Genomic DNA, 13,087 nt, shown 5'->3' with positions numbered 1-13,087 from the left:
ACCCTATCTAAAGAGATAAGTCCACAACCATGCGCAGGACACACATTATACTTATCGCTTCCAGAAACTTTTAGGGGGATTTTTCCCGAAGATGTGCTTATTAAAAAAGCCTTATGTGAACCAGCAGGCCCCATGGCCTTTGCTCTTCAAACCTGAAATTGGTGGGTATTCCGTGCTCCTTCCTGACCTAGGTCTAGGAACCAGGCGTCACCAAGTGCCCTGGGGTGGCAGGAAGCAAACATGGCGTCCTTCCGGGACCCAGCTCTAGACAACAGGATGCTGGGAGGAATCCGGAAGTGAAGCCTCCTCCTATACAAATGGGTGGGGTCTTCCTTAGTGACTAAGGAGGAAGCTCGCTAGGTGAACCTGTGCACCAGAAGAAGAGAGCCTTTGAAGACAACCTTGAGGTTTGTCATACGTCACATTCCTGGGTGCTACAAGGGAAGATCTGAGGGAACCACAATTATAATCTCTGCTCCTTTTACAAAGTAAGTTCCTTCTGAAAAAAACTCTCCTAATTCAGTGTTTGCAAATATTAATGTACATAAGGAATCACCTATGGTGCTTGTATAAATACAGATTCCAGAGACAGGCATGGTGGTGCATACCTGTGGTCCCAGCACTGAGAAGGCTAAGGCAGGAGGATTACTTCAGCCCAAGAGTTTGAGACCATCCTGGGCAACATGGCCAGACTCCATATCAAAATTGAAAGAAATAGAAATAGTAAAAATAATATTTTTTAAAAAGCTGGGTGTGAAAAAAAAAAAAGAAGATACTGGATGTGATGATGTGCACCTATAATTTCAGCTATTCAGGAGGCTGAAACAGGAGGATCACAAATTCAAAACCAGCCTGAGGGCCAGGAATTTAGCTCAGTGGTTCTGCTGCCTGCCTTGCAAGCACAAGGTCCTGACTTCAATTCCTGGTACCAAAAAAACAAACAAACAAACAAAAAACAACAGCCTGAGCAACCTAGTGACATCCTGTCTCAAAATATATATAAATTGGGCGGGGATTTAGCTCAGTGGTTCTGCCGCCTGCCTCACAAGTACAAGGACCTGAGTTCGATCCCTGGGCTGGGGTATACAATGGTAGACTGCTTACTTACTTGCATAGCATGTGGAAGGCCTTGGGTTCAAGTTCCATACCATAAAAAACAAAAAATACAGGGGCTGAGGGTGTAGCTCAGTGGTAGAGTGCTTGCCTACAATCTGGCAGGCCCTTAGCACTGCAAAAAATATATATACAGTATAACTATATATACATAATACATATATATATATAATCACATACACACATAAATAAAAAATTTTAAATAGATAAATCAATACAGATTCCTAGAATCTTCCAAATTCTTTTTTTTTTTTTGGTACCAGGGATGGAACTCAGGTCCTTGTGTTTGCAATGCAGGCAGCAGAACCACTGAGCTAAATCCTCAGCCCCCTCCAGATTCTAATTTAGTAGAAAAGTGAACTTGGTGTGGTGGTTCACACCTATAATCCCCACACTCAGGAGGCTGAGGCAGGAGGGTTACAGTGAGTTTGAGGCTGGCCTGGGCCCCACAGTGAGTTCGAGACCAGAATGTGTTACACAGTGAGACTGTCTCAAAAAAAAAAGAAAGAAAAAGAAAGTGGCAAGAATGACAGAACAGGGCTCAGGATGTAGCTCAGTGGTGCTGCCACCTACTTCCTCCCAAGTGCAAGAACCCGAGTTCGAGTTCCCGTACCAAAATAAAATAAGTGATGGAATAAGTGTGTTTGAAGTGACAGGGATAATCATTATCATTATTGTTATTATTGTTGCTGTTCTTGTTATTTTTATTACTAGTTTTTGTGAGACAGGATTTTGCTATGTAGTTCAGGCTGGTCTCAAACTCACTATATAATTTAGGCTGTCCTCAAATTTGCCATGATCCTCCTGCCTCAGCCTCCTGAGTGCTGGGAATGCAGGCATGTACCACCATGCCCAGTGACAAGGGTTACTTTGAGGGAGATTAATGGCACAGCAACGTCTTTTACTGTAATAATTTTTAAAAATTGAAACACGCACCCTATATTTTGATCACCCGCTGGGCATGGTGATGCATGCCTGTATCCTCACTCTTGGGAAGCTGAGGCAGGAGCCAGCCTGACCCAACAGCAAGACCCTGTCTCAAGATAAAACAAAGCACTATTACCACTCCATAATACAAAGACTGATAACTCAATTTTCAAAAGGAGCAAAAGACTTCAATAAACGTGGCCAGGCGTGGTGGTGCATGTCTGTAATCCCAGCACTCTGGAGGCTGAGGCAGGAGGATCACCATGAGTTTGAGGCCAGCCTGGACGACATAATGAATTCAAGGACAGCCTGAACTACATAGTGAGACTCTGTCGCAAAAAAGCAAAAAGTTGGGAGTGTAAGGTCCCCAGTTCAATCCCCAGTACAAAAAAAAAAAAAGAAAAGAAAAAATTGGGCCGGGGATTTAGCTTAGTGGTGCTGTGACTGCCTTGCAAGTGCAAGGTCCTGAGTTCAATCCCTGGTACTGGAAAAAATTTTAAATAAATAAAAAATGAAAAAATTTAAAAAAGACTAAAGAAGATACGGCCCCAAACGTATGATAAGATGCTCTGTGTTGTCAGTCACCATGGAAATGCAAAAGCAAACCATTCCGACACCTCTGTTCTCCCACCAGAATGGCTGCGGTATAAAGATGGACAATAACAAATGTTGGTAAGGATACGGAGAAACTGGATTCCTCATGTGCTGCTGGTGGGAACCCATGATGTAGCAGCTGTGGAAAAACAATTGGCAGTCTCTCAGTGAGTTAAACAGAATTATCGTATCACTCAGCAATTCCACTGTAGGCAGAGACCCAAAAGAATTGAAAACAGATGTTAAAACGAAAACTGTACACAAATGTTCATAGCAGCTCTGTTCACAATACCCGAAAGGTAGATAGAATCACGGCCATCATCTTTTTTTTTGGTACCTGGGATTGAACTCAGGACCTTGCGCTTGTGAGGCAGGTGGCAGAACCACTGAGCTAAATCCCCAGCCCCATCGCTCTTTCTTTCTTCTTTCTTTCTTTCTTTCTTCCTTCCTTCCTTCCTTCCTTCCTTCCTTCCTTCCTTCTTTCTTTCTTTCTTTCTTTCTTTCTTTCTTTCCTTCCTTCCTTCCTTCCTTCCTTCCTTCCTTCCTTCCTTCCTTCCTTCCTTCCTTTCTTTCTTTCTTTACCATCATTTAAATACTTGAAAAAGTCTTAATTTTGGGAAACCCTTCAATCTTAGGCAAAGGAGGAGAGGTATTACCCCACTACCACCACTATCTTCATAAAATTAAAAAAGAAAAGAACAAGCCCAGAAAGGAGTGAATGCAGTGTCTGGAGTATCAGTCAGATTTTTATTGTGGCAATGCTACGTAAGAAACAGCCCAGAAACTCAGTCATGGACAACAGCAAACATTTATCTCCTGCTCAGAGGTCCGAGAGTCAACTAGGGCTCCACAGGGCAGCTGACCTCCATTCAGGTGTCTCTTGTTCTTGGTTAAGAAAAAGTCATTGTTGAATGCTATGCTTTCCTCACGAGGATGCTCCAAGGGCAAGAGGCCAAACTACACCACCCAAATCTCGAGGGCCTCAGAGAAGACAGTGTACTTCCTGCTGGCTCGAATTCCATTGGCCAAGGCGTCACATGGCCACGCCCAAAGGGGTGTGTGTGTGTGTGTGTGTGTGTGTGTGTGTGTGTGTGTGCGCGCGCGGTGCTTACCGCCCAATGAGAGGCTCTGAAAAATCTCAAGGCAAGGGAGCTGGGCATATAATCTAATTACAGGCAGATGTAGAATAGTTGGAAAAAATAAGCCAGTACACCACAGCTGCTGGGTAAAATACTCATCATTCTTGCTTTATGAAACATTTGGGAGAAGGTCAAATATGATTGATCTAATTACCTAATGTCTGCTGCATTAGGACTTAAAAAAAAATTGAAAGTGATGTTTTCAAGCCTGATTATAGGGCTGGGGGTGTAGCTCAGTGGTAGAGCACTTGCTTACTATTCTTGAGGAGCTGAGTTCAATTCTCGTTATCACAGACATAAAAATTAAAAAGGCCCATCTCATGGACAGGGATTTATTTAGCTCAGTGGTGCCGCCGCCTGCCTCGCAAGCCCAAGGGCCTGAGTTCGATCCCCTGTATCAAACAAAACCAAACAAATACATAAATATAAAATGTAAAAATTACCATTATCCTGCCATTCAGAGTTAATAAGAAGTGTTCGTTGCCATACAATTTCTATTTTTGTTTGTTTGTTTTTTGGAGAATGGGTCTCACTACGTACTTGAGACTAATCTAAAACACACTATGCATCCCAGGCTGGTCTCGAGCTCACAGTGATCCTCCTGCCTCAGCCTCCTGAGTGCTGGGATTATAGGCATGTGCTACCACGCCTGGCTCCCATACAATTTCTTATATATACAATCACATTAATTCTGTTTTTTTTTAGACAAGGTCTCACTATGTAGCCCAGGCTGGCCTCAAATTTACAGTGATCCTTCTGCCTCCACATCCTGCGTGCTGGAATTAGAGACATGCACCACCATGCCTGGTCCACATTAATTAAATTTTAACATAAAAGCCATCATATACACACACACATATATGTATATGTGTGTGTAAATGTATATATATAATTTATATATGTATTATATAATATACATATAATTTCGTAACTCATTACTTAAAATTTCATTAATCCTTTCTATAGAGATCATTCTTTTTGTTTGTATTATTTTATACCTGCTACATTTTGAATCTGTTTCTAAGCTTTTTTTTTTAAGCCAACAATTCTGACATAATAGATTTATTTTCCCTTCATGTGTACTTCCTAATCTGTATATATTTTTAGTTCAACCAAGTCATGGTTATATAAATCTGTGGATTTTCACACCTAATTCTTTTCGTAAGTGCTTATTCACATTGTTACAATCTGTGCATCTATTCCTTTTTTGTATGGCCTAACAACATCTTTTAATTAGCCAGTTTCTACTTTTAGACATTTTGGTTTTTTCTTGTGTTTTTACTGTTATTTTCATTCATTCACTAAAAAAATTTTGATTACATTGAAATGGATGAGATTTTTCTTCTTTTTTTTTTTTGTATGGGGATTGAACTCAGGACTCTGCGCTTGCGAGGCAGGCGGCAGAACCACTGAGCTAAATCTCCAGCCGTATTTTTCTTCTTTTCTACTGTTTGTCTCTTTTTATCAAGTGGAGGAGGAAAGGCCATCAGCATTTTTGTTGTTGTGTTGTTACCAGGGATCAAGCTCCAGAGCTCCGGCTTGCGAGGCAGCAGTGACACCACTGAGCTAAATCCCTGGCCCCCATCCATCAGCATTTTTGATGCAGTCTTGCTATTTAGTTCAGACTGGCCTTGAACTCATTATTCACTATGTATCCCAAGCTGGCCTCAAACTCACAGCAATCCTCCTGCCTCAGCCTCCTGGGTGCTGGGATTACAGATGTGCTGTATCACCATACCTGGCTTCCTGTACAGTACTTGACAGCCACCCATGAGTAGGAATGGCTTCTGGACCTTCCATTACTGCCCAATGAGCTGACACACCTAGTTTTGTGAGACCAAGATGCAGGGCCAAGGTCATTTGGTGATACCTACATGTTCTTTAGGACCCAGAGCTGGAGGTGAATGTGAGGAGTGGAGAAAAAACAAGATCTGAACTGTATGGAGCTAGAAGGTCGTCTGGGAAACAGCTACATGAAAAAAGCTGATCTGTAAGGAGAGAGTAAGGCAACGGGCTTAAAAAGAGGCAGACAGCCGGGATGAAAGAATGTTCTGTTGGCGCTCAGGTCCTGGGTCTGGTTATTCTCGAACTCACCGGTCACCCTGTGTTTTGCACCGTTGCCCATTCAGTCCTCCCCTGAACACCCTGAACCAGTACATCTCTCGTTCTGTTTGAACTCATTCAAGTTTCCATATTTGCAACAGTGGAAGAACCCTGAAGTACAGGCCCTGAGCAGGCCAACACCACAGGTCCTGGACCAATGCTGAAGCTACAAAGATGGACCGGAAGTGGACCTGCACCAGGCCTGGTAACATTGTAATCCCAACACTCTGGGAGGCTGAGGCAGGACAATCACAAGTTTGAACCCAGCCCAGGCAACTTAGTGACTCAGTGAGACCCTACTTCAAAATAAAAAAGAAACAAACAAAAAGAACTAGCGGGGTGCCTGAGATTTAGCTCAGTGGTTCAGCCACCTACTTCGCAAGTGCAAGATCCTGAGTTCAATCCCTAGTACCACAAAAAAAAAAAGAACTGGGATATAGTTCATTGTGAGGGCCCTGGATTCAAATCCCAATACTGAAAGAACAGAAAAGGAAAAAAAAGGACTCAACTTTTAGGAGCCCTAGACAATGAAGGACTGGAATATGCAAACCAATATTATGGATACTACAACACGGTGTGACAACCCTCCTTACCGAGGTGTCCCAGCTAAGGCAAGAGAAAATGGACTTTTGACAATATGTGTGAACTGAATAAAATTTCACCTAAGAATGAGAGTCTGCTAAGGTTTTTTTAGTTTGCTTGTTTCTTCAGTACTGAGGATTGAACCCCAGGCCTTGTGTGCGCTAGGCAAACACTACCACTGACCTACATCCCCAGACCTTTTTAGTTTGACACAGGGTTTCACTAACTTTTAACCCATGCTGGTCTGGAATTTGCCATCCTTCTGCCTCAGCCTCCCCAGTAACTGGAACTACAACTGTCTCCAGCTAGTTTGTTGTTTTATGTTGTTGTTTTGGTTCTGAGGATAAAATTCTGTGTTAAGGCTTGTATCTAGATGCTCCCCCGAAAGCCTCATGCACTCATACATGGAGCTCTTCACAGGTGGTTGGATCTAGGGTGTGTGATACTGGAATTAGAGGCGTGTGACAACTAAATGCGTTCAAGCATAATTCTGGGTGTGAATTATGGAAGACCCACCCTGAACGTGGGTGGCACCAATCAATAGGTTTACAGCCTGGGTGGAATACAAAGGGAGAGGGAAGGCAAGGCTGCTGTTGCTTGCTGCTTTGCTGCCTCCTCACCATGGACTGTTTCTCCTCTACCACACCACTCTGCCTTGAAGCCAGCTGATTGTGAACTAAAACTTCTACAAACTGTAAGCCAACATAAACCTTTTTTCCTTCAACTTGGGTGGCCTGGAATTGTTAATCACCGAATCCCAAGCAATTCATTCCCATCTCTCCCAACTCCAGGCTGTCCTGCCCATTTTAATCACCTCATATTCCAAGACCAAATTTGCTAAATCAGAAGATATAACTTGTTGAATCCAGCTCCACCTTCTCTCCTCCCCTAGGACCAAATCGACAATTACAGTGCTCATACTTCCTCAAGGGCTCCTATAATGCTGAGGAGCCCTGAATGCCCCGTAAGCCCAGCCCGGAGGGTCTCTTCAGAGCCACTGCGAATGCTGCCTTCCAGTGGCAGGTGCTGCCATGAAGAAGCTGAGCCCAGCAGGCAGACAGAGTCACATCTGGGATTTGCTCATTGTTTGGCTTGGTTTCTTCACATCCATAATAAAGTTAACGGTACCTACTCTTTCACTCAACCGCTACACCTCCCTCAGAGGCAGCCTTGGACTGCAGTGTTGGGAGCAAGAACAGTGGGTAACAGAACTGGATTGAACTCCTGCCTTTACACATGCTGCGTTAAATCTAGAACTTTATGGGTGACAAGAGGATCTACTGTCTTATATAGTTCCTCTAGCTCTATTCCCACATACCTTAGTTGGTATTGTCTCTTAGATTGCAAACACTGGTAAGAAGGTGGGCCCATAACACGTTGTTAAACGCTAGCAAAGAAATCAGAACAATAAGGAGCTGAGAAATGTCCACATTATATCCCAGATTACAAACATTGGTTTATTTATTTATTTATTTATTTTTATTTTTTTTGAGACAGGGTTTCACTATGAAGCTGAGTCTGACCTGGAACTCACTACATAGCCAAGGCTGGTCTCAAACTCACAGCAATGCTCCTGCCTCAGCCTCCCAAATGCTGGGATTACAGGGATGAGCCACCACGCCCCGCCTATTTTATAATTATTTAAAAGAGCTCTTTTAAGAGCCAGGTGTGGTAGTGCATGCCTGCAATCCCAGCTCTTGGGAGGCTAAAGCAGGAAGATCACTGCAAGTTCGAGGCCAGCATGGGGGATATAGTGAGTTCAAGGCCAGTTTGAACTATATAGTGAGACCCTGTCTCAAGAGAACAATAAACAAACTCTTAAAAAAATAAACTCTTTTAGACTTAGCAATATTTTCATATGTTTTTATTATCTATCCTTCATATACATGAAAATGAAAATTAAGCAAAATAAAGTGAGCAAAGACCGCCAAGAAAACACCTTTAGGGGCTGGGGATTTAGCTCAGTGGTGCTGCTCCTGCCTTACAAGCTTAAGGTCCTGAGTTCAATCCCCGGTCCAGAAAAAACAAAACGTAAAATTCAAAACAAAAAAAACACCTGTAACAAAAAAAATTAGGTTAGGGTTAGCTTGCTGAGGTAAAGACCCTAGGGAACTCTCAGGGTGCTCTGGGGAAACTCCTTAAATTACAGTGCTGTGGAGGGATTAGAGAAGTGGGACCCAATCTAGACTGAATGCTGTCAAGAGATAGTGTGAGGCCAGGTGTGATGGTGTATACCTATAATTATATCACTCTAGGAGGCTGAGGCAGGAGGATTGCAATTTTTTTTGTTTTTGTTTTTGTTTTTTGGGGGAATATCAGGGGTTGAACTCCAGACCCGCACTTTCGAGGCACTCAGTAGAGCCACTGAGCTAAATCTCTGGCCCAAGGAAGACTGAAAGTTTGAACCCAGCCTGGGCAATACAGCAACTTAGTAAGACTTATCTCAAAATTAAAAAAAAAAAAAAAGTATAGAGATGTAGCTAAGTGCAAAGAACATGGGTTCAATCCCCAGTACAGAAAGAAAGAAAGAGAGAGAAAGGGTACAGCTCTGTGATTGCATAGTAGCTCAAGACCCTGTATTTGAACCCCAGCACTGCAAAAGAAAGAAATAGAAATTCAGAATCTGGGGTTTTGTCTTGTTTTGAGTCCTGGGGGTTGCTAGGCAAGCTCTCTACCACAGAGCTGTACTCTCAGCCCTTACTCTCTTGATATTCCTAAAACTTCACACTGATGGTGATTGTAGAAAGCAACCTTATTTCAGAGATATTACAACAGAGGGGGAAAGGTTCATCCTAGTTTTGATGAAATAGTATTCTTCCTGTTATCTTGGGCAAGTCATTCAACCCTTTAATCCTTGCTGCTGTACAAAACATGGACAATATGATCTACTGCAAGGCTTGAAAGGACCAAGAAATAATGTCCACTAAATGTCTTGGGATCATATCTGGCTGTTACCTAGGGTTTAAGCAGAAAAATAGGAACTACAGAGAGAATTAAATGCAAGGTACTGGAGAAGCAGACATCTGGCTTTTTCCTTCCTTGTCTCCCATTGGTTAAACCCAAGCCTGAAGCCAGCTAACCTGGGAGACAGAAAGTTCCCCACTTGGGGATGTCCCCAGCTGCCACGAGTCCTTGCTTTAGTAATATTGGAAATCAAAACTATAGCAACAGGGGACAGGGATGTGGTTCAGTGGTGTCGCTGCTGCCTCACAAGCGCAAGATCCTGAGTTTGCTCCCCGGTACCAAAAAACAAACAAACAAAAAACTAGCAACAATATAAACTTATAGGAAAAAAATCTTTAATTAAAAATAAGAAAGCCAGTCGTGGTTGTGCACGTCTGTAATCCCAGCACTCGGGAGGCTGAGGCAGGAGGATCACTCCAATCTGAAACCAGCCTGGGCTACATAGTGGGTTCCAGGTCAGTCTCAACTACATAGACCCTGCCTCAAAAAACAAAATAAAAAAATTGCGGTGGGGTTTGGCTCAGTGGTTCTGCCACCTGCCTCGCAAGCGCAAGGGCCTGAGTTCAACCCCGGGTACTGGAAAAAAAAAAAAACCCAAAAACTAAAGAGGATAACACAGCTCTGACAAAGATCCTGTCTCCTAACACAGGAAAGCAAGCGAAGTCAGGGGAAAGACTGCAGTTTGAGAAACGGGAGGACGCACAGGTCTTCAGAGGCTTTTAATGAGTAACAGGCTTAGGGGCCAGGTTTGTCCTGTGTCCCTAAAGTGGCCACTGCAACACAAAGTGGAGCCAAACCACGAGGCCTGGCACATGGCACAGCACCAACATTAAGTAGGAATTAGTCAAACAAGTTCGGTGCACACTGAGGCAGGAGGCAACCAAAGAAACAGCTGGCAAAAGAAGGGAGGACCCACCTTGGAGCCCACTTTCTAGGCTAGATCCACCCTGGAAGTTAAACGTTAGGCCAGGACCAGAGTACACTGGGAGAAATAACCAGGTAACTTAGCTTGTACACTGTAAGTCTTTAGTATGAGCCCAGTGGTCTTCAGCAATGACTTGGCTGACCCCAGCCCTAATTACCATCACATCAACTGAGCCAATTTGACCCTCGTGGGCTCTGGACACTGACAGTTCTTCCAAGGGCCATAAAAGGTGAAAAACCACTGACTTCCAGGAGAGCCAAACCAAGCCGCTCTGAGTCAAACATCAGGTCAACCTTTCAATCCCAACCCAAATCCTAATGCTCAAAACCCTAAGCACCAAGTATAAGATAACTGCCTTGATACAGCTGTCGCCATTTTGGTTAGCGACCGCCATTTTATAATTTAAATTTCCATTTCATCGTCCATAAGAGAAACCGACGCGCAAGCAAGGCTTGTCCATATAGGGATGGATCACAAATAATGACCCCTGAGTGGCTGCCCGCGCAGCTGATGCAACTCCCCGACCCGCTTACACCAGCCACCCACTAGTAACCAAGCCCCTTCCACCCAGCTCTCTCTTCCTCCGCAGAGCGGGCCCCTGTGTCCCAGCGGCTCTACAGTAAATCGCTCACAGGAGCTCTGTCGGTGTGTGGAGTGATCTTCGGCAGGCAACAGTTTCTTTCATCACGTCCCTTCAGGGCTGAGCTCTGCTCACTTAGTAGATCCCACTCTGGATGTGCTTTCTTTTCTTTCTTTCTTTCTTTTTTTTTTTTGTTGTTGTATTTTGAGACAGGGTCTCACTATGTAGTTGAGACTGACTTGGAACTCACTATGTAGCCCAGGCTGGTCTCAAACTCAGAGTGATCCTCCTGCCTCAACTTCCCTCCTGAGTGCTAGGATTACAGGCATGTGCCACTACACCAGGCTTGGAGTGTACTCTCAATTTCAAATAAATCTTTGAAGCCAGGTGTGGTGGGACATGCCTGTAATCCCAGCACTCAGGCAGCTAAGGTAGGAGGATCATTACAAGTTCAAGGCCAACCTCAACTGCATTGTAAGACCCTGTCTCAAAAAAACAAAAAAAAAAAATCACGTAAAGGTACAAGATCCCAGTAATGAATGTAACTGTACTGTATACCTAGAATGTACCAATAAACTCAATAAAAAGAAAGATAATTCTTTGATTCTGCTGCTACTTGTGAGGTCTTTCATTTGTTTTTTGGTGTTCTGAGACAAGGGCTTGCTATGTAGTCCAGGCTGCCCTTAACTTTACTATGTAGTAGCACTTACTATATACTATGAGGCAATCCTCCTACCTCAGTCTCCTCAGTGCTGGGTTTACAGGTGTGCACCACCACACCCTGCATTTTATTTTTATTTTTATTGGAGACAGGGTCTCACTGTGTAGTTCAGGCTAGTCTTGAACTCACAATGTAGTCTAGGCTGCCCTCAAACTAGAAGCAACCTTCCTGCCTCAGCCTCCCCAGTGTTGAGATTACAAGCAACAAGCATACACCATCATGCCCGGCTGAAAATAAAAATTTCTCTTACAAAAATATACAGTAGCTGAAAAGAATGCAAATGCCCATAATCCCAGCTAGGTGGGAGGCTGAGGCAAGGGAATTGAAAGTTCCAGGCCAACTTCCCACGATGAATGTATTTGTTACACGTATTGCAAAAGTGCCAAAAAAATTTTTAAGTGTTCAGGGTGTGGCTTGGCTTTCTCAGCATGTGTGAAGCCCTGGGTTCAATCCCCACTACCGAAGTGAAGAAAAAAAGCACTGTTATCCTGTATAGACTATCTCCTCTCTCGTCCCTTATTCACCTTTCCTTCCAGATTATCCTAAATTACTGTCTGGTCTATGAACCACGGTCTAGGTTGGAGCCTCAGTGTCAGCCATTTTAGCTTTTCTCAGCACAAGTCTCTCCTGCGGGTTTTCTGTGTCAGAGGTAAGGCATCAAGCCTGAAGCCACAGTGTCACAGCAACTGGACTCTGGTCTTGGGGTTCTCAAGGGATTGCTGTGTGTCCTTGGGTAGTCACACAATCTCTGGACTCACGTTTTAAAAAACAGAAATTATAGTAAACTTTGGTGGTGCATGCTGTAATCCCAGCACTCTGGGAAGCTGAGGTCGGAGTAATGCAAGTTCCAGGCCAGCCTGGGCAATTTAGGGAGACCCTGCCTCAAACTTTTTTTAAAGGGGCGTGCTGGGGGGATGTAGTTTAGTGTGAAGGTCCTCAGTTCAACCCCCAGAACCAAAAACCAAACACCAAACCAAACCACACATGGTAAATCATAAACATCCAAGCGGTTTACATACACCCACACTCCAGGAGGTTCCTCTTCAGTCTCTTGTCCAGACAGGTCCCAGATGGGTTGTGAAAGAATAGATGAGCTCATTTAAGGACACACAACATGACCAAGATCACAAAACTGACAAACTGGAATGAAATTTGCTTCCACTCTTCCAAGCCACAGCCCTGTCCAGTCTTCCACCATTCTTTTGTCGCCGGCATGAGGATGGCTTGTGTATGGAAAGACAATGGAGACCCCAATCAAAAACCCGGGACACCTGAACAGCCCTTTGCACCAGCACAAATCACTGGCTAACAGCGGACCCCGACGCTGCCCAGCTCCGGGGTAGTCCTGCCGGGCAGGGATTTTAACAGAGCCTCGTGCCCGGGCGGGGCCACACGTGATTGGCCGCGGAGTCCGGGGGGCGGGGCCGGGGCGGGGCCAG

The 13,087-nt window shown here is 44.1% G+C and overlaps 1 long non-coding RNA gene across 1 annotated transcript; it reads left to right on the top strand.

Moving 5' to 3' along the window:
- Nucleotides 1-334: 334 nt before the first annotated feature.
- Nucleotides 335-6,140, top strand: LOC104870437. The gene is made up of 3 exons (XR_782534.2): nucleotides 335-488; nucleotides 2,675-2,712; nucleotides 5,978-6,140. It is a non-coding gene; the product is annotated as an uncharacterized LOC104870437 (long non-coding RNA).
- The last annotated feature ends 6,947 nt before the right edge of the window (nucleotides 6,141-13,087 follow it).

The sequence above is a fragment of the Fukomys damarensis genome, unplaced genomic scaffold, assembly GCF_012274545.1.
Source record: "Fukomys damarensis isolate Sample0158 unplaced genomic scaffold, DMR_v1.0_HiC HiC_scaffold_27, whole genome shotgun sequence".
Taxonomy (NCBI): Eukaryota; Metazoa; Chordata; class Mammalia; order Rodentia; family Bathyergidae; genus Fukomys; species Fukomys damarensis.
This window is presented reverse-complemented; position numbering and strand designations above follow the sequence as displayed.